Below are 22,390 nucleotides of genomic sequence, written 5' to 3' on the forward strand. Positions count from 1 at the left end.
CTCAAACATTTCCTAACAAAAAAGTTATCAAACTTTTACTCTGTAAAGCCAAGTAGTCAGAGATCAGGGAAGACAGGGCTGTTTTTCTGATATTTTCTTTTTAAATTAATATATTTGTGATTTGGAATTTAACGTAGATTTTAGGGGAAGGGAGACTCCTCACAAACTCCCCCGCTAATTTATGAGGCAAAACTGTCAGCAAGAGGGTACGTTTCAGGTCAAAACAATGACTGATTTAGTGGCTCATTAGATACCACACAGTGACTAAGCTCCGAGTGGAGTTGCTTTCCTCATCGCACCTATTGTACCAGGGCTTTGAACCGGTATTTCCTGTTCCACTCTCTCCAGCCAGAGCCAGTCGCGGGAGTGGCCAGAGGGCGAAGTTGGCAGTAAATGTCTGGAAGAGAAGGCACCGAGTCTGGGGTAAGTGAGCAGATCAGCTCCGGCTCTGTGTTTTGGTGTAAGATCAGCTGAAAGCCGAGCTCGGGCTGGAAAGTTTGTGTGAGTTTCCAGGCAGGATCCCTGCACTTCGGGGAAGATTTGCCCAGCCAGGGGAAGGCCAGGAGTTGGGCTAATCCAACGCAGGCGGAGTGTTAACGCCCAGCGCGGTGGCGTGCGCAGGACCCGGGCACAGACCTCGGGCAGGCAGCGCTTCCGTGCTCCCGGCTCCACCTTCCTTCCCGCTTGCTGGGCAGCCAGCGAGGGCTGGGCCGGGCGCGCGTGTCGCCGCCTGGGCACTGGGCGGGGGAGGCGAGACTCGAGCGGCAGGTGCCTGCTGGGCTTTCCGGGGATCGCTGCACGGGGCTGGGCCCGTTCCCATCCCGGACCCTAAGCGGCGCGCTCACCTGCCCTGCGGGAGCCTGCTAACGCCGCGGCCCTGGATTAAACACCGCCCCCCTCGTTCCTTTCCCTCTGCCTCCAACAGGAAATAGCCTGACTCCGAAACACACCGCAGCCGCACCCCGGTCCCCAGAGTGAGCGCGGGCCGGGGGCCGCCGAGCGCCCAGCTCCGTAAGGCGCGCGGGCTGCCGCAGGCTCCGTCTGCTCCGGACGCGTTTCCCCCGGCTCAGCGCCAGCGCCAGGTATGTCACTTACCTGGGGAGCGGGAGAGGGGCTGAGCCTTCGGACTCCCCTTTGAAGCGGCTTCTCTGCTGAGCTTCTGGTTCCAACCCACCCGCCTGAGCTTAGTCCTTAGGAGAAACAACGGGGGGATTGTGGGACCTGGGGCCCAAGGGTGTAATTCCCACCTACCCACGTGTACGCTAGGCACTTCGCTAGTCCTTTAGCCGGGACTCTTCCAGCGTAGGTGCCGCTGGGAGCAGGAGCGGGGAAGGGATTGTTCCTGTTTGTTTGTTTCTGTTTTGTTCTGTCAAGACCCCTGTTTTGAACTAGTTCCTTGCGCAGAGGTGCGCAAAGCAACCCCCGGACTTTGGGGAGGCTTGGAACTGACCATCCGGCTGCTGGCGCTGAACAAAAGTTCTGTTCCCAGCCAGTGGGGAAGTTCTGCTCCGGAGCCCGGCATATCTCGGATGTGGATCGGGAAGTTGTAGCTCACTCCCGTCTCTGCTTTCCTGCCCTATTGTGTACATGTCTGTGTGCCTTGGTTGAGAGAAGCCTGGATTGGGTGTGTGTGGCTGGCTGCACGTTGTACTCTGTTTAGCCTCATGTTAAATTGGAGGCAAGCCTCAGCAGGCTGCCTGCCCCTGGCGTCAGGAGGGAGAGGCTCTTCTTCCTGGCTCATACTACTAACCTCTCCTCTAGGGAGTGTGAATAGCGAGAATCTGATTTACAGATTATCTTTTTTTTTAACAGGATTATGGGCCTATATCTTTCTGTTCTCACATTAAGTACTTTCAGGGAGACTATGATACTAGGTGGGAGGAGCTGTCACTGAGGAATCAGATAGGCTTTGTTAGTTTAGTTTCTTTCTTTCTTGGAGGGTGGGAGAGAAGTACTCACCAAAATAATAGGAATTTAGAATGTCTTTGTGATACAAAGAATTCCCAAGATCTTTATGTTGGCACATCCTCACTGAATTCCAGCCATACTTCAAACTTCTGGATTGTGGACATTTCCGGGTGTCAAAGTATCTTAAAACAAGATCTGGGCAATTCAGGGGTTCCGAAATACTTTTACAACTTTTCTGTTTCTTCAGTCAGATCTATTAAGTCCATTTCCCCTTTATATTTCTTACTAGGTTTAAAATATTTGCTAATCTTAAACACAAACATAATATTACACAGTACCAATATTCCTAATAATAGTAATAGATGAAGTTTCAGACAAGATTTAAAAAATGAGATTGTGACAAGGGCTAAGGTAGTATTTGAAACCTCTAAATCCGAGCCCCCATAGAAGCTACCGCGCATCTACTTTGATTTTAATGACCATCACTTATGGTTCAAGAGACGAGGTGGGTGAGGTAATATCTTTTATTGAACCAACTTTTGTCGGTGAGAGAGACAAGCTCAGGGCAAGTCCACACTATAAAATTAAGTCAACTTAAATTATGTTGACTATGCCATGGCAGTAACTGAATAGTTTTTTACACATCCACACTATGCTCCTTGCACTGGCAGTGTGCATCTTCACCAGGAGTACTTGCACCAATTTAATTGCCAATGTGAGACATTGTGGGATGGTTTCTGAAAGGCAGCAAGTTGATGTAAGCAACACAGCGTCTACACTGACACTGTATTGACTATTTAAGGGCTTATCTACACTATAAAATTAAGTCAACTTAAGTTAATTCAATGTGCAGCCACCACAGTAAAGTAGGTTCATGTTCACACTTGCTCTTTGTCAGTGGCACATATCCTTACCAGCAGCACTTCCACCAACTGAAGTGGGGCATTGTAGGACACCAAAGCTGGAGCCTGGCAGCCCTGGGGCTGACAACCTGAGCTATAGGCAGGGGGCTCAAACCTCCCCTCCAACTGTCAGGTGGGTGCTGGCTCACAGGTAGGGGCCCAGACAGCCCAAGCTGTCAACCCAGTGTGGGGCTCACAGATGGAGCCCCCCAGCTTGGGACTGACAGCCAAGAGCCGGAGACACAATGTGAAATAATAGCAGCCCTGAAAATGACAAAGAGTGTCAATTTCACTGCTGGTAGGCTCCCTGCTGTGAATTGAACCCTGCTATCAGCCCCAAAGCGGTGGGGCGGGGGGGGGGGCAGGGGTGGTTCCCACTGTTAGCCCTGCTGCCAGGACTGAGAGCTGGGAGCTCCACAGATGCCTCCTGGTGAGAGATTGGAGCAGGGGAGTAGAGCCCTAGCCAAGGTTCAGGCGATCTCTGTAGTGTAGATCAAGCCTTACTCGGTGTAGTGGGCGAGTTATGTTGCTGGAAGCTACATTTTAGTGTAGACGCTTACAGGGATAGGTTGACATAAGCTGCTCGGTAGTGTAGTCCAGGTTACACAGAGCTCTTCTCTTATGTTGTCATTTGGCTATGGATTGAAAATAACTATTCAAAAGCCATTTCTAATTGGTGCTGATGTGTTACTAATTGGTGCTTATGGTTATTTAGTGTTGGACATGACATAAAAATAATAACCATGCCTAGCTCTTATTTAGTGCTTTTCATCAATGCACTTTACTTCCTTTTCTGAAGAGTTTACACTCCAAAGCCCCAATCTGCAGCAGCTTGCAATATTAGGGTGACAAGAGGCAAAGACAAAATGTACTGTTGTAGAGGTGGGGATGATTTAATAGCCTTTTCTGTTTTAAGTTTAACAAATTTGCTCGAATGGGGCCTGTAGTCATAACGATGAGAAGGGAAGTAATTATTTTCAAAAATGGGAAGGAATTTCATACTTTTTGGTATTTATGTGATAAAGAATGCTACAGCCTGGTTGCTGGTCAGAGCTAATTATAAACGTGACCCACCTGTCTAAAATTGGTCACATCCTTGTAAGGAGGTTTTTCTTCTGTGAATGTATCTGATTTTAGTAAGCTCACTGCCTGAGTGATTTGGATATACTGATTTAAGTGGGGGTTGCCAAACTGCCTGTTGTAACATGATGTCACTGTATAGTATATTCAATACAGTGGGCCATATTCTGTCTGTTTGACACCCTGGATAGCCCTGATAATCCAAAAACTGTTAAATCTAGAATTTGTGTTTAGTATAGCTGCGAAATTAGAGGGCTGTGTGGGTAATATATCTTGAGAGCCTAGCATGGGTGAAAACTGGCCATAATATTGTGCACAAAATGCAATCTCTACAGAGCTCCTTCACAGAGGCTTTAAGTTTAAAATAAACCATCACAGTAATTGAGTCTCCCATATCTTTGCTTAATCTCCCCCTTCCCTAGTTCAGTGTCTCATAAGGAGAAGCAGGAGAGATTTCTTTGATATTAAAATATGTAGCTGTTGACACTGTTCACAGAGTTGGACTGGTTTTTGTTTTGTTTTAAAGAGTATGTGTCAACAGCATCAGAAAAAAGAATTGGACAATAGCCATCTTGAATTATGAGAAATTGAATAATATCCAAATCTTCATTTAGTTCTATTTTAAATACAAAATTGGGAAAATGTTAGGCACCAGCAGCTTTAACTAACAGCCAGACAGCTCTAAAAACGCATGACAGAAATTTTTCTATCCAAATATAGGAAGAGATTATTCTTTGGGGGTGGGGGAGTCACTTTTGAACCATTCATATAAAACAGAATATTCTGTTACAAATGTGAAATTTTCCCATTTGTGTGGCGTTGTCTTGTGTTTTGTTCTGGACTGAATAGAAGAGAGATGATCTCTAATACAGTATTTGTAAGTCTTTTTTTGATCACTTAAACAGCAGAACTCAGCATTTTGCTTCTAAGCACCAAAACCAATTCAGTTTTTACGAGCCTCTATCTACATCCAATTAATCCCTTTTTAACCATCTGTGAGCATTATCAGTCATTCCAATTTTAAAAAAATGCACAATTATGGAGAAAGAGCTACAGTGTATTGGGGTTGGAATACATATTTTTTCCTGTCACATTCATGTTGTTTTAAACAGATATGAAAGTATCAAGTTTAATTGAGACAAAGTAAATTTAGTCATTCTGACATGGCTATTTTTCATATCAGATAATTGCATGAAGTCTGAGTCTTAATCCCAACATGCACTGGACTTCAGTGAGCCTTTGATGGCTATTCCAAGACAGTCCAACCAAGCCACCAATAAAACAAATGCACACAACAGGCATACAAGGGCATGTTTTAACATGGGATGTGGTGAATTAGACCTTGTCTATATTAACAGAATTAGCATCCATGTAACTACTAAATTAATCTACTCCAATATAACCACTGTTTTGCATGGCAGCAACATTAGGTTTGCATTGGTGTAATTACATTAATGTAGGGACATCTGTGCATGTTTTCTTAATGTTGACAAGTCCTTAGACTCACAACTATTAAAAAGTGTTTGAGAATCCATCAGGTTCAGAGTTTTATCTAAAAAATATCTGGACTGCCCTTCCCAAAACAGAACTGTCCAGCCCCAGGCCACTCCTTCTCCCTCTCCCTCAACTAACTTAGCCTCTTCCTCAAAAAGAACAGCTCCAGGACAGATCCCTTGAGTCCAGCCAACTCTACAATATCCTTACTTGTTAACCCTGATGTCTTTAGAGCTTCTTACTACCCTTTTAAGGTCAAATCTACCTTACAACTTCATTCATGTCAGGAAACCTGATTATTAGAGCCGTGCAAATCTGCAGATATCTACATCTCTGGGCCGTGTTTGTGGATCGTGGGTGTATGTGGATACAAATTCTGTTTCCACTCAGGGCTCTACCGATTATAATGGTGTTCTGCTTTGGAATGTAGATAAGTCTGTAACAGTATCAATATGCTGGGGCCTTGGATTGTGTGCTGTCTTCTTATTAAGGCCTGGAGAACTTGTATCTTGCACGTACGTTATTTTTATTTAAACCGTACCTAGCTAACATAACAGCAACCAGAGCTTAGTGTTGACTGCAGCCCAGGACCTGGCCTACCAAAATGGAGGATAAATCTTGATCTTTGGCCTCTGCAGCCCTCACTCAACATCTTTACACATCAGTGACAGCTATTCCACACATCTTTCCCTAATTACTTAAAATAAATGTATTTGATGCTTTGTTTTTGGAAAGGCATCAGAGTGGGTGATTCAGATAAATTTTGTCTAAGAATCCAGATCTCGTGGTTACTCCAAACCTTTCCAGATAGCTTTGGAGGTTTTTGTTCAAATCTGAACATGGTTTGTTCTGAAAACATTCTAAAATAGAACTGTATTATAATGGAGCAGGAGGTCTGGGGAGCTCCTGACACAATTCTGGCTGTCATGTTGATGAGCACCCTCAGTGTGAGCTGAGATCTTGTAGGGTTCCTTCACAATTGTGCACATTATAGCTGCATGTTTTTTACTTTTAGGAAGCATGAGAAATCGTAAGATGCTTAGATTTAGGTTAACTGTGGCAAGAAGGCGCAGCTTGGTCTTGAGTCATATGTCCTCATACTTCTTAATTGGAGCTATGCAGAAAAATGGACAAACCAGTATTTTTTTTTAACCAGATTTTTAACGCAGTATAGTTTTCATTCAGCTACAGAGGAGTGCAGACTTTTCAGGGCTGGTTTGGATTTTTTCCCATACTAATTCACATATTCCTGTTCATACTTCTCCTAATATGAGTTAATCATCTATGTTCTTCACCAACCACACTAAACAAATTCCAAAAAGTATTTAGACCACATTGTCTTAAAAACTAAGTCTGAACTCCAGTAATGTGTGTATTCCTCTAACAAAGGTTCCACATGCTTATGCTACACATGCTTATGCTTACATTTGCTCTGCCTGTTTCCTGTAGCCATGTTGAAAAGAGACTTGCTACTCCTTGAGGTCTGACTGGAGAAATCAGCCAAGAAACCTTCCTTCCATGTAGCCATTAGCAGAGATGCTGTGCACAAAGAGTGGCTGTTTTCTCTCTCTCTTCTAGCATCTGCTTCTTCAGCTATCTCTGCTTAATAGCCCGCAGATTTGACTTGTTGTGCCATGGTGTGTCTAGCCTCCTTAGTGCAACTTTGTATAAGCTGATTCTGAGAATCTCTGGGACCATATGGGCTGTTCAGGCTAGGGACATACTCTAAGAAGAGATCAAAAGCATTTCCAATAAATGAAATAATTCAAAGAAGTTTTCTGGCCCTCATCTTCTGTTTCAGTGCCTTCCCTGATTTTTGATATGCCCTTTTCCCCCCATGTTATTTCAACAGGTCTAGCTAAATATGATCAGCACTGAGCATATTGTTACAGGACAGCACCCATGTTGACTTGTAACTATAAAAAAACAGAGTTTAAAAAGATTCCTTAACATTCTTTTTTAATCGTTATTTGTCTAATACTGAAACAAGGGTGCAGGTGGGCCAGATGGCTTGTTTCTTTGTCACTTCCATGATTAGTTTCTATAATCCATACATGCTCAAAGTAAAAGGTGTCAATTTTGGGTATGTGAGGAAGTGAATCTTGTCTTACATGCAAGACACTTTCTGCACTGGGGAAAATAACCTGTGGCTAACATTATCAGTTAGTTATCTCCCTGCTATGCAGTTCAACTGGTACTAAAATGGTTAAGCTGTGACTATGGTTAGTGAAGACAGGGTCAAATTGCTCATCACCATTTATATTAAGTGTATTTGACTCATAGTAGCGTGAAGGATCTAGCACATTTTCTATAACTGGTGTTGAATATGGTTTATCCCTATCTATGGACTAGATCATGCCTAGCCTCTGCATGAGTCGTTCATTGCCATAATGCTGTATGTACAAGTGATCCAAAGGAGATGGGGAGAAGAAAAGGCCATGGCCTCTACAGCAGCGTTCTTACCCAGGGTTGGCTTTAGAGTTACTGGGGCCCAAAGCTGAAAATCTGGAGCTTCACAGTGACTGGAGCACCAGAGCCCCACTGCCCTGCTGTTTGAGTTGAAGCCCGAGCAACTGAGCTTCATGGAACACTTGGAAATTGCCCTGCTTGCTACCTCCTAACACCAGCTCTGGCATTTATATGCAAAAAGGCAGTTGTGGCATGGGCAGGCTGTGGAGTTTTTATAGCATATTGGGGGTGGAGGGGTGTGGGGAAAAAAAAGGTTGAGAACCTCTCCTCTATGGCACATTTGAGGGATGTAATCTTGGTCACTCTCCTCTTACGTGCCAGGACCTCTGGGAAGCACAATGCCTCGCTGGGCTCCCGCTGGGGTTGATACCTCTTTTCAGTTTCTCTAATCTGGGCTATAGCTGAGAATTGCGTGAGAGCTCTCTGTTTGCCAAACTGTTTTAAATCCAGGTTGAAGCACAGATAGTTATTCTAATGTAGACATTGGCCAGACAATCTTCTTTGGCCTTCTCCTTTTCTTCCATGTTGCATTTCATCCTACCTTGTTCTAGTTTCTCTCTCTGTTCCTCAACCTAAGTTGGAGTGCATCTACACTAGGAGATCTTTCCCGGAGCAGGATCAGATGACATGGTAGCCTCAACACGAGTGCATAGCCTTCATTAGAACTTACATGATTGACTGTACCAGGACGCTATTTTATGCCATTCCACTGGCACAAAATAGCCCTATGCTGGATATATTTGGCCATCACTTTTTTTTTTTTTCACCTACAAGGGGAAATTCTGATGGTAAAGGAGTGCTATGGAGATTTGGTCCCATCCCATCTAGCCGCCAAGATAGGCATGTGGCCAGAAGCACCACTTCTAAGGGGCTGTGATCCAGCCAGGGTGGAGACATTCGCAGCTGGCACAAGTTAGAATGAAAGCCGAAGGACAGGCCTGGTGTACAGCCAGGATCAAGGCAGTATGGTCGCAAGCTCCTCCAACTGGGATTAGCTTTACTAACTGGAAAAGTATTCTGTAGTCCCTTTGAAAAAAACCAAACACAGTCTAAGGGTCTGGCTACATTTGAAATTTCAAAGCGCTGCTGCGGCAGTGCTTTGAAGTGTGAGTGTGGTCGGAGTGCCAGCGCTGGGAGAGAGCTCTCCCAGCACTGCACATAAACCACATCCTCTACGGGTGTAGCTTGCCGTGCTGGGAGCCGTGCTCCCAGCGCTGCGGCACTGATTACACTGAGGCTTTACAGCGTGTATCTTTCAGCGCTCAGGGGGGTGTTTTTTCACACCCCTGAGCGCGAAAGTTGCAGCGCTGTAAAGTGCCAGTGTAGCCATACCCTAAGAATTAAATGGTTATGATACAAGCTCTGTGGCAGTTTGATTAACACATGATTATGGCCTGCACTGTATCTTCTAAAACAATGAGGAAAAAAACAGCCTTCAAATGTAGCTAAAGAAAAATCCTTACTGGTTTATCCACATATTTATACTTCTGTAGAAAACTTCAGCAGAGACGCCCAAAATTAATCATGTTGGTTTACAAAAAAAAAAAAAAAAAATCCACTCTGTACATTTCCACCAAACTGACACCACTATAGGTTAATTTCACTTCTGTCTGTCTGAGGAGCATATGCACAGTTCATAATTTTCTCAAATATATTTATTTTTTTAAATTATTTGATGACATTTCCCCACCCCACCCCTTATTTGCTTGATTCCATGACTTGCCTGAGCTGTGCTGCTTAGTTGGGCTTGGTCAAGTAGGTCACATAGTAGCATTTCTGTTCCCTAAGAGAGCTCGTAATCAGGAAGATGTTTAATTTTTTTTTTCCTGTGATTATCTGATGGTGTAATTTTAAAAATCTACCTGCCAGGATTATTCACATTTGTGAAACTTGATTGCAACCTGTCTTATGTTTGCTGCTTGCAAATATTTATGCGATCAAGTTTCACAAAAGTGAATAATCCTGGAAGGTAGATTTTTAAGATCACACCATCAGATACAGAATACTTTTCCAGTTAGTAAAGCTAATCCCTTGTTCTTTCCATTATATCTCCAACATGTTTATCCTAAAAAAAAAAAAAAAAGCAAGTCCGAGAGGCAGGCATAATCAGGAAACACTGAATGTGGCTGTATCTCAAACTATGTTACAGAAGGGATTGTTTCTGTAGAGCAAATAAGGAATGTAATAATTGTTTTAGATGCCTATGTCCTTTGCCATTTTTGCTTATAGCTGAAGAATATTTAATAACATCTGAGTCTGTCTTCTTTATTTGAAATGAGTGTTGCTTACTCATAGGACCAGATACTTAACTATGAGTAAGAAGCAGTTGGAGTAGCTTGTGACCATACTGCCTTGATCCTGGCTGTACACCAGGCCTGTCCTTCGGCTTTCATTCTAACTTGTGCCAGCTGCGAATGTCTCCACCCTGGCTGGATCACAGCCCCTTAGAAGTGGTGCTCCTGGCCATCCCATCTAGCTGCCTATCTTGGCAGCTAGATGGGATGGGACCAAATCTCCATAGCACTCCTTTACCATCAGAATTTCCCCTTGTAGGTGAAAAAAAAAAAAATGCAATGGCCAAATATATCCAGCATAGGGCTATTTTGTGCCAGTGGAAGGGGATAAAATATCTACAAGATGAGACTAAGATGAACCGAGAGTAAACCAGGAGGCTGAAGGGTAACTCTTCTGGGCTGAGATGGAGTTTAGACTTCAAATTTTATTTTTTTTACACTTTGCTTAGGACTTTGGTTTTTGAAGATTGCTTCCTGGGAACTGTTTGTAATGAAACTTATTACCCAGAGCATTCCTTAAGTAAAAGGACACTTTCAAATTAAAAGTCTATGAATGAAGTCCAAGTCCCAATGTCAAAACTCCCATGGACTTCAAATGGGGCCAGGATTTCACCCTATATATTACTTGAAAATCAGTTTCCTCACTTGAGTACATTTTAATATTACTGTAGACTGTCCAAACAGAGAGGACTTCTACAGTTTTGTTTACTTTTCACCATTTATGTTGTTTACTACTTGTATTTCAGTCATTAGGTGGGGCAGTGAAAATAGACCAGTCAGTTTCTAGTCAATTTCACTTTCTGGTTCTGTCTTAGCTCAATCCTGCCAAAGGCACTAGAGCTGCCAAAGCTATTAGAAGTCCAGGATGCATGTAAACAGCATGGCATTATCTGTTCTTGCAGACTCTAGGAGTAGTTCACTTTCCTGATCTTATTAATATTTTGTATACAGATGTTTAAAGTTGTAGTTAAGTGCTTTTTTGTCTATTGGGCATGTAATTCAATTGCCACAGAATTTGATTCTAGACAAATATACTTATCTAGAGCCTTAAATTTTTTGAAGATTTTGTTTTTTTTAAACCAAATATAGCAGCAGAGGGTCTTTATATAGAAAAAACATTGTTGCAATGTCAATTTCATTTCCATGTTGCTATTTTAATGTTACAAGAAACTTGACTAAAATATTACACATTTTCACACTTCATATTCTCCACATGTGAATATATTCAGATGCAATTATAGGGTGGTTATGCATTTATATAGCTAGTTAAGAAAAAAATTATATTGCTTCCAGCTGCCCATTATCTTTAGTAGCTTCTTACTGAACCCATGGATGTTGAATTTTGTCTTGTTTGTGTGAGACTGATCCAAAGAATTGGAATCTAATAATGCACCTGAGACTGTGTGCTACCTTAAAACTTGTCTTCAGTATTCAGTTTCTTTGTGTATCTTGTGGTGCTATGAATAAGGCTACCTGATAAAGTCAACTTAGCGTGACTAGTCTTCATGGGGGTGTAATGCACATTATGGAGGTGTGATTTCTAAGCGCACTAATGGGTCCATGTAGTTGCTGATAGTGTGCACTAGAAGATCCCAAGTGCATGTTAACACAGTGCACTACATAAATGCACACTAAGGAACTTCTAATACACACCCACAGGGTCTTCATGGACCAGTTGGTGTGATTTCTAAAGCACACTCTTGTAGTGCACGTAACCCTGCTCTGTAGACATGCCAATAATGCTGGAAATTACTACAATAAGTAGTAAAGATCTTGCAGTAACTATTCAAGGATATATTATTTAAGATTGAAGGTAGGAGTGGCCATACAATACATCTTATACATCATATTATTTAAGAGAGTGCTCTCAGTCCTGAAATATCCCAAAGTGTCTTGCAGACCATATAAACCCAGCACCATTGAAATGGAAGGATCTTAAGGACAGAGGGTACTATTAGGCACTGCATAAAAGTGAGAGGAAGGAAGATTTTGGCCCAGGACTTCAGGGCAAACACTTCCCCTCTTCCGATCCCCTTTTTAAAATAAAGATCTAATCGCTCTCATGCATACACTCACACTCAAACTGTGTGTGTGTGTGTGTGTGCACGCACGTGTGTCTCCGCACAGATTAGACTGAATGTTAGAGCCTTAAATCTTTTTGGGGTCAAACATGATTCTTTGATTTCCCCTGGATAATTTTACCTCTAGGCTTTGGCACTACCCTGATCTAACATGAAACAGCACCATCGTGCCCCCTCCGCTCTCTCCACCCTTGTAACATACCAGAAGGTACTGGTATCTGCAGTAATTTGCCTTGGTTGGAATAATTTCAGCATATGGAAAATGATTTCCATAGTTGTGTGAGGTGGCATTTGTACTGTGTAAGGTATAAAAGGTGGCATTATAATGGAGTCTCTAGCTTGCTTAATTCTGTACAAGTGACCACCACTTAAGTGAACATATCTCCTTTGCCTTCCAACTTTGTGCTGAATAAACCATACATAAGCTGAATAGGGGGCTCATATATTGTGGGGTTTGTGTGTGTGTGTGTGTATGTGAGAGAGAGAGAGAGACAGGGTAGGTGCTTCTATTCTGAAGTATCTGAAACACTATCAACTTTTGTGAATACATCTTTACTAGCCCTTGAGTTGATCTGAGAGAGAAATTACCAATACTTTATTAGTACTTGGAAGATTATAAACCTCGGAGATTTAGCTCAGGATTAGTAAATTGGAAAGTGTATGTTATCAGGCAAGGCTTAGAACCATGATTGTCTCTGAATCGTTTTCATTAGTGCTTTATTCAAAGATCGTTTGAATTATGTAACGGTGACGTTTCAGGGGAATCTGGCAGGAGTTTATTTTAGTCTCTTCTCCCCTCCCCCCCCCGTACAAAAAAGTTATTTTTATTACTCCAGTTTATAATGCGCAGCATGTTTAGAAAGGCAGAAGCTTGGATCTCTGAGAAGAGATGACTTCAGATGTTGCATCTGAACACTGATTGTAACTTAGCTTGGTGGCAGAATGAGGTACAAGAAATATATAACCATCCTAGAAGCTGCAATTGGCATTACCCCCCTTAATAAGAGAGAACTGCTTCCTGAGGGCAGACATGCAAACCTTTGGCAACATCCAGGGTAAGTGATGAATAGTTGGTCAATGAGGAATTGCGAAAGACAAACATTTACCTTAAAGCTGCACACAGACCTAGAAAGTTGTGTTATCTGCAGTGAGGAGGAATCATTCATACAAAAATAATCTCTTTTAAAAACACACAGTGTTATGAAGTAAAAGATGCAGAATGTTGTTTCCCTAGGGAAATGTGTATGCTTTCCTTGACTGGTATGGCCATTTTCTGGTAATTTGGAAGTGTCCTCAGTAGCAACACTTAATACTCTGGGCAAAATTCTGATTTAAGAACTGAATAGATAAGATAGAACATACTCTCTACAGTAGCAAATTAAATGGATATTTTGCAGCCTGATTATTCCTTAATTACTTTTCTCCTGAAATATTTAAAACACATTGCTTAAGATCTGTGTTAGAAATCTCACAGCTCCCGAAGATGGAAAAGAAAGGATTAATTTCTTTAGGGAACTTCCTTCAGTATTGCTTTGTCTACTGAATATCAAAGGTCTCTTACATTTAAGGTAAATTAATTTCCAGGATTGAATTTATTGAAATCCTTTAAGTTGCAATGAAAAAATATATGATTAAAAATGGTTGACTATGTAAAGTCTTGAGATCTTCGACTGAAAACCCTGGATACATCGATTTGGCACTGACCAATTAAATACTACATTTTAAAAGAGATGTGTATTACAAATCTCACTTGTTAAAGGTGAAAACAAGCTGAAAGCTTTTAAAAATCTAAGGTCTCCCTGTTCTTGTTATTTGTTTGCTTTTTGCATTTTACTCCATTTCAAGAATGTAAATGAACTAGATAGTTTGTTTAGTTTTGTAGTCTATTTCTAGTCAGTTATTTTCATGTTCTCCTACACCAGGGTGCTGCAATTTTTTTTGTTGGACACACTATAGGGGAATGTTAACTTAATTTGTACATTTAAAAAAGAGAAAGAAAAGGAAAAAAGAAAAGAAAAAGCTTCTGTTAAAGACCAACTTATGGAAACATTCCTGTGGGTCTTAGATATTTTTAAAGTTTGCTGATACAAAACCTAAACCTGAAACCGGAATTGACAAGACACTCTCTTTTGGCTGTGTCTACACTGATTTCAGCACCTCATCTATACTAGAGGTCCCCAGGTTGGAGCTGCAGTGGTGGTATTGCAACAATGGGAAATTCTTATGAAACAGTTAACTGTGGACAAGGCCTTAAAATGGACACTTAGATACAAGTTACTTATTGGAAGAGTTACCAAATGCAAATTTCACTCTATTTAGGAACAGTTCCACCCCATTATTAGTATTGGACAAATGATAACTTTTCCTCTGTTTCATGGCTGCACCTATATGCTAATCTGTTTGAGTTTTGCAGCCACTCCTTACTTGCTGATAAAGAGATTGTGTGGTTTCTCTGAATACTTTGTGGAGCTGTGTTGGAAAGCAATGGCACATTCTTTCTGCATTTCTCTGTCCTCTGAATGTGTGTGTTGCCCAGTGGAACAAACTTGGTTTTATACAAACTTTCGTTAATAGAAAATTAGGCTAATTTAAAAAAAACACTTGTACAACTGATGATTTTTGCATCTGTGAAATTTGTCTCTATTATCAAACTTCAGCTAGTATCAAACTACAGATGACAATGTCTCATCAATCCACTTATTTGCTTTTCTTTCCAACAGCATTGACCATACATCTTGGCTCTTCTGCTGAGATATTGGGGATGATGCATGTATTATATTTTAAGGGGTTTAGAATTTAAAGTGCATGTTCAGATAACAGAAGTGAGTTTACAACACTGTCATTGGTCTTTTTAATAAAAAGCAAAGAAGATCTTAATGAGGTTATAATGTACCTTAGAGTAAAAGGTCAAAAATAACTTGTGCTAGAGGCAGGTGGGTTGTTCTGTTTCTAGTGGCATAAGTCTTCATGTTCTTAAGAACATCTGAATGGCAATACTGGGACAAACCAAAGGTCCATTAGCCCAGTATACTGTCGTCCAACAGTGGCCAATGCCAGGTGCCCAAGAGGGAATGAACAGAACAAGTAACCATCAAGGGATCCATTTCCTGTCGCCCGTTCCCAGCTTCTGGCAAACAGAGTCTAGGGACATCATCCTTGCCCATGCTGGCTAATAGCCATTGATGGACCTATCCTCCATGAATTTATCGAGATCTTTTTTTGATCCCTGTTATAGTCTTGGCCTTCAGAACATCCTTTGGCAAGGAGTTCCACGGGTTGACTGTGCATTGTGTGAAAAAATACTTTCTTTTGTTTGTTTTTAAACCTGCTGCCTATTAATTTAATATGGTGACCCCTAGTTCTTGCTTTATGAGGAGTAAATAACACTTCCTGATTTACTTTCTCCACACCAGTCATGCTTTATCCCCCCTTAGTCATCTCTCTTCCAAGCTGAAAAGTCCCAGTCTTATTAATGTCTCCTCATATGGAAGCCATTCCATACCCCTAATCATTTTTGTTGCCCTTTTCTGAACCTTTCCCAATTCCAATATCTCTTTTTTGAGATGATGCGACCACATCTGCACGCATCAAGATGTGGGCGTACCATGGATTTATATAGAGGCAGTATGTATTTTCTATCTTATTATCTATCCCTTTCTTAATGAGTCCCAACGTTCTTTTTTGACTGCTGCACATTGAGTGGATGTTTTAGGAGAACTATCCACAATGACTCTAATATCTCTTTCTCGAGTGGTAACAGCTAATTTAGACCCCATCATTTTATATGTATAGTTGAGATTGTTTTCCAATGTGCATTACTTTGTATTTATCAACATTGATAAATGTTTGCTCCAGTTACAGGTTAATATCTGTGTATAAACTCTTGAAATATTAACTGGTTGATCAGTAAACTTCTAATGATATGACTGGGGTACATAGGTAACTAAATCAAACCACAATTTAAAATCAATCAAATTGTTTGCAATTCCCCTCTTGTACATCATTTTCCAGGGGCTAAGGTTCAATGCAGCAGCTCTAATGAACATTTATCTAGTTGGGTTTTCTAATTTCTCCCACCGATACTTCTCTTAATGGCTTCTGTAGTAAAAATCAACATTGGGATGTACTCTCACTACCACACTGCAGCACTACCACATGGTAGATGGAGAGTTACTGAGAATAAACAAAATGGAAGAATAAAGCTTAATTTTAAAGGAGAATAACCCATGCTATTTTGATCACACAATTATTTTTATTTAAAGATCAAAGGCACCATCGAATTTATTTTCTTTACCATTTATGTTTGTCATTGTAGAACAATGATGAGATTTACGTGGCAGTTGAGTATTTATAATTGTTGACCTCTCTGTAAGGAGCCAAAATTATGGCCATGATAGTGTTTTAATTTTTATCCCAATGTATAACTTTCCTGCTGCTTCCTGGAAAATCAATGTTGTGTGTGCAACCTGTAACAATAAAATTGACACTAATGTTCATAATGTGTCTTTCACTGCTCAAAAGACATGCCTCAGTGTCCTTTTGTCCTGCAGCTGCAAAATCATGCCATGACTAAAACAATCCTATCCCATGCCCTGGGAATGTTCTTGAGCTGGAAGAGACAGCAGGGGAAAAAGCACACACCATCAATTAGTTTTTACATCTTGAATTTTGGTTTGGAAAGTGCTTCTTTAAGAAGTAGAAACAAGTCCAAATAGATTGTTGTTGTCGTAGACCAGGGGTTGGCAACCTACAGCACGCATGCCAATGGTGGCACACCAGCTGATTTTTTTAATGGCACGCCGAGGTCTTGGCCGCTGGCCCCGCTCAGCCCGCTGCTTGCCTGGCTGAAGGGAACCCCAGGCCGGTAACGGGCTGAGTGGGAGCCAGCAGCCGGAACCCCAGATTGGCAGCGGGTTGAGCAGGGCCAGCCTGGGATCCCGGCCGCCGGTCCCACTCAGCCTGCTGCTGGCCTGGATGGATGGAACCCCGGGCTGAGTGGGGCCAGCAGTTGGAACCCCGGCTGGCAAGAGCTGGTGGACAGAACTGCAGACCGGCAGCGGGCTGAGCTGCTCAGCCTGCAGCTGCTCTGGGGTCCTGGCCACTGGCCCCTTGCCAGCTGGGGTCCTGGCCTCCGGGACCCTGGTTGGCAAGGGGCTGGCAGCCGGAACCTAGAAGTGAAAATAAGGTGGAGCGTGCACGCTCGGAGCTGGCCGATGCTGGAGTGCTCTGCCGCAACTGGAAGCACGGCGCGTGGCGCGCTCCCAGATGGGGTCATGCTGGCTGCCGGAACTCTCTGGCAGGCTGGTGCTGGCGGACCCGTGCACCAGATTAAACAGCAGGTAGTCAGGCAAGTGAAAGGGGCCGGCGGGAGGTGCGGTGGAGCTTTCCGCATCCCAGCCTGTGCTGCTTCCCCTCTCTTGCCACTGTGGCTGGATACCAGGGCACTACAGGCACGTGCCATCCCTGTAGTGTGCACAGCTGCGGCCCCTCAGAGGGAAGCAGAAGGGAGTGGCAGGCCAGGGGGTCTTCTGCCACTGCTCCCCATTTGCCTGCTGATGCAGTGCCCCCACAAGCTGGCCCACAGTTCCCTTGGCAGGAATAGGAACAGCCTGGGGCAGGGACCCATCCACCATCCAGATAACCCGGCTGCAACTGGGACTGTCCAAGGCCAGCCCCAAGCCCCCGCCGCTGCAGGACTTCCCCCACACACACACATCCCAACCCCCTGCCCTGAGCCCCTCGTACCACCCAACTCTGACTCTTGCACCCCCATGCTCCCAGCGCTGACTCCTGCATCATCCACATCCCCACCCCCTGCCCTGAGCCCCCCGCAACCTAACCCCCTGCCTTGAGTGCTCCCCCACACATCCCCAGCCCCTGAGCTCCTCCCCCCGAGGGGGGTTGCAATATGACAGTACCTATAAGAAATGTGTTACTTTCACGGCTGCTGGAACCCCAGACCAGCAACGGACTGAGTGGAGCCAGCGGTGGGCTGAGCGCCTCATCCCGCTGCTGATCTGGGGTTCCGGCCACCGGCCCCGCTCAGCCCACTACCAGTCTGGGGTGCCGGCAGCCAGCCCAGGGCTCTGCTCCTGGCCTCTACCCAGTGCTCTTCAGTCACCCCCTGCTGTAGCCCACATTGAAAAAATCAGCAAGGAAAAGCGAGGGCAAGGAACACACTAAACTGATAAGATCTGCATTTTAATTCTATTTAAATGAAGCTTCTTAAATATTTAAAAAAACTTATTTACTTTAAATACAACAATAGTTTGTTTATATAATATAGATTTATAGAGAGAGACCTTCTAAAAACGTTAAAATGTATTACCGGCACGCAAAACCTTATATTACAGTGAACTTAGCACACCACTTCTGAAAGGTTGCCTACCCCCATCGTAGACTATTTAACTTCTTTAAAAATCTGCTATCTTGACATAGCTCTGCTCAAACAGAGTGGGGTGAAAAACTAAAAAGATAAATAAAATATGGTTTAGAAATTCTTTAGGTAATAAATAATTGAAGAATTTCTTCTGTTGATTATTTCACTATCTTTTCTTGCTGCTATCTTGTTAACCAGCGGTGGCTGTGGATTATTAAGCAGAAGGATGTATAAATGATGAGTCCATGTACAGGTGGGTCCACCTCCGCTAAATGACTGTAGGACCATATCTTTTGGCTGAGATTGAGCATATTCCTTGCATAAGATGTTTTGGAAAGGAAGGCTGGCCTTATTGTCAAGGCATAGGACAGGACTTAAAGAACCTGGGTTGCGTTTTCAGTTCCGCTACAGGCTTCCTATGTGACCTTGCAAGTCACATCATCAGTACGTGCTGCCTCAGGATGGGAATGATAATGCTTCCTTTTTTCTAGTCTGTCTATCTTGCTTGCTTAGATTGTAAGCTGTTTAGACCAGAGACGGTCTCTTGTGTTCATACAGCACTTAGCACAATGAGGCTGCGAACTTGGTTAGACACTACCATAGCAAATAATAGTAATGCTGAAGATCCCCTTTGGCAGGCAACATTTCTGCTTTACTGCCAGGGATAGTTCAAGCAGCCAAGCTAACTTAGAAGAAATTGCTTTAATTCCTTTTTCTTCTGGACGTCACTATTCCAGGCTTTATGATCACCCTTCTGTGATGCTGACAGGCCAGGTGCCAGCTCATTCCAAGGTCCCTTTGTCTCCACTGAACACTGACAAATACACAGCTGGAACCAGTCTGGCTCACCTATGTGTTAATATTGTTACAATAGGCATTAGAATTATAAGGATGTGTTTAGTGTTTAGATATTATGGAATGCTTGTGAGTTGCTGCCTGCATTAATCTCACTTATAATATCGGTATCCATATTGCAAGGTAACATTTGAGCGTTTCTATTGTAAGCCTCTGTAACTGTGTAAATCACCAGACTAGTGTGAAACGCTGGTCTCCAACAGAAGGTTTTATGTCCTGCCCATCAAGAAAGGCTCCCCAATACTAGATAGACTAGTGTGGAATGTTAGAGGACTAAAGACTTTGTTGGTTACTCTTTCCCCCCAACCCCTCCATTAAGATGAGTGATGCAAGAGATTTCCTCCCATCCGCTGAGTCTGTAGCTCAAAGCAGAAGGGGGAAAGGGAATAAAAACTCCTAATAAGGAACCATATCTTTATGTGGTTTGGACCCTAGGGGGCGTAAGCAAAAGCTCTCCAGTGCTTAGACAGGGTTAGCCCTAAAGGACCTATAGTGCTTGCTTATTATTGAAATTCTATGACTTTTTGAATCTTAAGATTGGAACTAACTTGTGGTTATCTGTGTTTACCTGCTTTAACCATGTAAATAACGGTCATTTCCTTTTCGTATATAATAAATCTTTAGATAGTTTATTAGAGGATTGGCTACAAGTGTTGTTTTTGGTGTGAGATCTAAAGGGCAGTTGGCATGGGGTAAATTACTTCACCTTTACCCTGATATAACGCAACCCAATATAACAGGAATTTGGATATAACACAGTAAAGCAGTGCTCCGGTGGGGGGGGGGGGGGCTGCACGCTCCAGTGGAGCAAAGCAAGTTTGATATAACGCGGCTTCACCTATAACGCGGTACGATTTCTTGGCTCCCGAGGACAGCGTTATATCGAGGTAGAGATGTAGTGATTTGGACTGAAGTAACCAGAATATTGCTGTGATACTTAGTGTAAGGGACCATCTATCACAAAGGTAGGCTCACTTGAGTGGCAAGATGGGTCAGTGTACCCCAGGGGACCGTCTGTGACTCCATTTTAAGGCTGTTATAATCCCTGAGGAGTTTACACTTGATATCTGGTTGGTGAAATCTAAGCTCACAACCATTTGGGCTTCTTAACAGTCTGCCCTGCTGTTGGTACTCATGCCTTGAGCCAGTGCAGGACAGTTTGACACATTCATTGTGATTATGCTTGACTTAAATGCAATTTTATTTTTCAGGAAACAGAACACTACCCTGCCATTCCCTTGCGAGTGGGACTGGGTGCACAGCTATACCTCAAGCCCAAAACACTTGACCAGGAATAGACAGAGTGTGTTGAAAAGCAGCATTCCTCACCAGGTACTATTTAACAGATTTATAAGGTCAGTTAGGAAAAAGTCATCAGCCTGAAATCTGTGAAATGTTATATCTAATGCTTTATGATAGCTGACAAATTATCATTATTTCCTTCAGCTGTGGTTTTAAATTGATGTATCAGGCTATACTCTTCAGGTGGTCATGCAGTGATTGGATGTAATTCTGTTGGAATTCCCTTATAACTTAGGAGCACTATATACGTGCATATTGTAAAGCTTGGTAGTGCATAACATAGGCGCTTTGAAGTAGAGACCTTGTCTGCAAAACATCAAGTATGTTGGTGACAAGTAAATAACGATGCACTGGGTTGGATTAGTTCATCTGTTAGATGATATTTTGGGAGCTAAGTACTTGTTTAGTTTAATTTGTTAATGTCTTCAACCAACATAAATATTTGGTATGGGCGTGTGTGGAGAAAATCAATTACCTTAAACTAAGCACATAGGGCAAAATGATTGTCAATTACTCAGTTACTGAGTCATGGATAGCCATGAATACCCAGAGAGACCGCAGTGTTGTGCTCCATATATTTTCTCATAGTACATCATTAAGGTAAATGTATCTTTTAGGCATCTTAGACAATATTGCATTTGAAACCCTGTCTCGGGTGCTTTTGATGAGAACATCAAATATTTGCTCAGCTTGGTTTCATGTGGAATAAACAGAAGGTAACTTTAAGCATGGGATCATCATATCCTACTACATAAGCATGATACAAATTTAATTTTGGCCTTGAGACTCCTAAGATGTTGCTCAGGTTCTGTGGTGATCGGTGTCTGTTACTTGTGATAAACAGGCTGGAAGAACGTGTTGGATAGTGTTTCTGAGACACTAGCAGCTTTGATTAATCTAGTTTAATAATCTAGAAGCAAGAATAGATGGTGCTAAGTGAGAGTCTCTGCCTGAGCACTACAAATAGGAAAATGGGGTTTGAGATCCTTTTCTAGCAGGACTTTTCTTACAAAAAACATATTTGCTTTGCCTACACTGGGGAAACTGACATAAGGATTACCACCAGTTCTAAGAATGGTTCAGCTGAACTGTTATTAGAACTGGTGGGACTTTTGTTTTGTCAGTGTGCCCAGTGTGGATGTGGCTATTGAGAACCTGGAAACTTGTGCTGCCTTCAAATCTTAAGTTTTACCTGAACAAGTAAAGGGCTTTGATCCAGTTGTGTTGAGCTATCTCTGCCTCCTGCTCTCTGAAGGGGTGGAGTTAGGAAAAAAACTTTTTGCCGAAGAGGGTGGAGTTAGGAACAAAAACCTCTGATCTCTTGGGCATTTAGCCATATGAATTTAGAACCTAAGTTTTGTTAAAACAGCTTATGGCATCAAAGGAAGAAGCACACTAAGAGTGGAGAGGTAATGGGCAGGAATGTATGTCATCCTTGCACTTTCCAACAGATGTGTTGAGAGCATAATCCTGAAAACACCTGTGGGAAGGAAAGGCATTGTGCACTGTACATCCAGAACAAGACCCTGTTCTGTTTTAACCTGCACGTATCCAGGCAGGCAAAAAAGCAGACTGCTTTCTGCTGTAAAGTTCTGTATACATTATGGAGTTTAGCCTACTGAAAAT

At 42.6% G+C, this 22,390-nt stretch overlaps 1 protein-coding gene across 6 annotated transcripts in view; it reads left to right on the forward strand.

Annotated features, from left to right (window-relative positions):
• The first annotated feature begins 356 nt into the window (after positions 1–356).
• The window catches only part of TJP2 (tight junction protein 2), a 96,760-nt gene continuing 74,726 nt past the window's right edge, over positions 357–22,390 (forward strand). The window contains exons 1-3 of one of the 6 annotated variants that reach the window (XM_032801837.2): positions 357–501; positions 926–1,082; positions 20,674–20,794. The gene's annotated coding sequence lies outside the window, so the exon portion shown is untranslated. Of the gene's footprint in view, positions 502–602; positions 1,083–20,673; positions 20,818–22,390 lie in introns of those variants that run through there. The other 5 variants (XM_032801835.2, XM_075067269.1, XM_075067270.1 and 2 more) reach the window with 5 other exon arrangements.

The sequence above is a fragment of the Chelonoidis abingdonii genome, chromosome 6 (assembly GCF_003597395.2).
Source record: "Chelonoidis abingdonii isolate Lonesome George chromosome 6, CheloAbing_2.0, whole genome shotgun sequence".
Lineage (NCBI taxonomy): Eukaryota > Metazoa > Chordata > Testudines > Testudinidae > Chelonoidis > Chelonoidis abingdonii.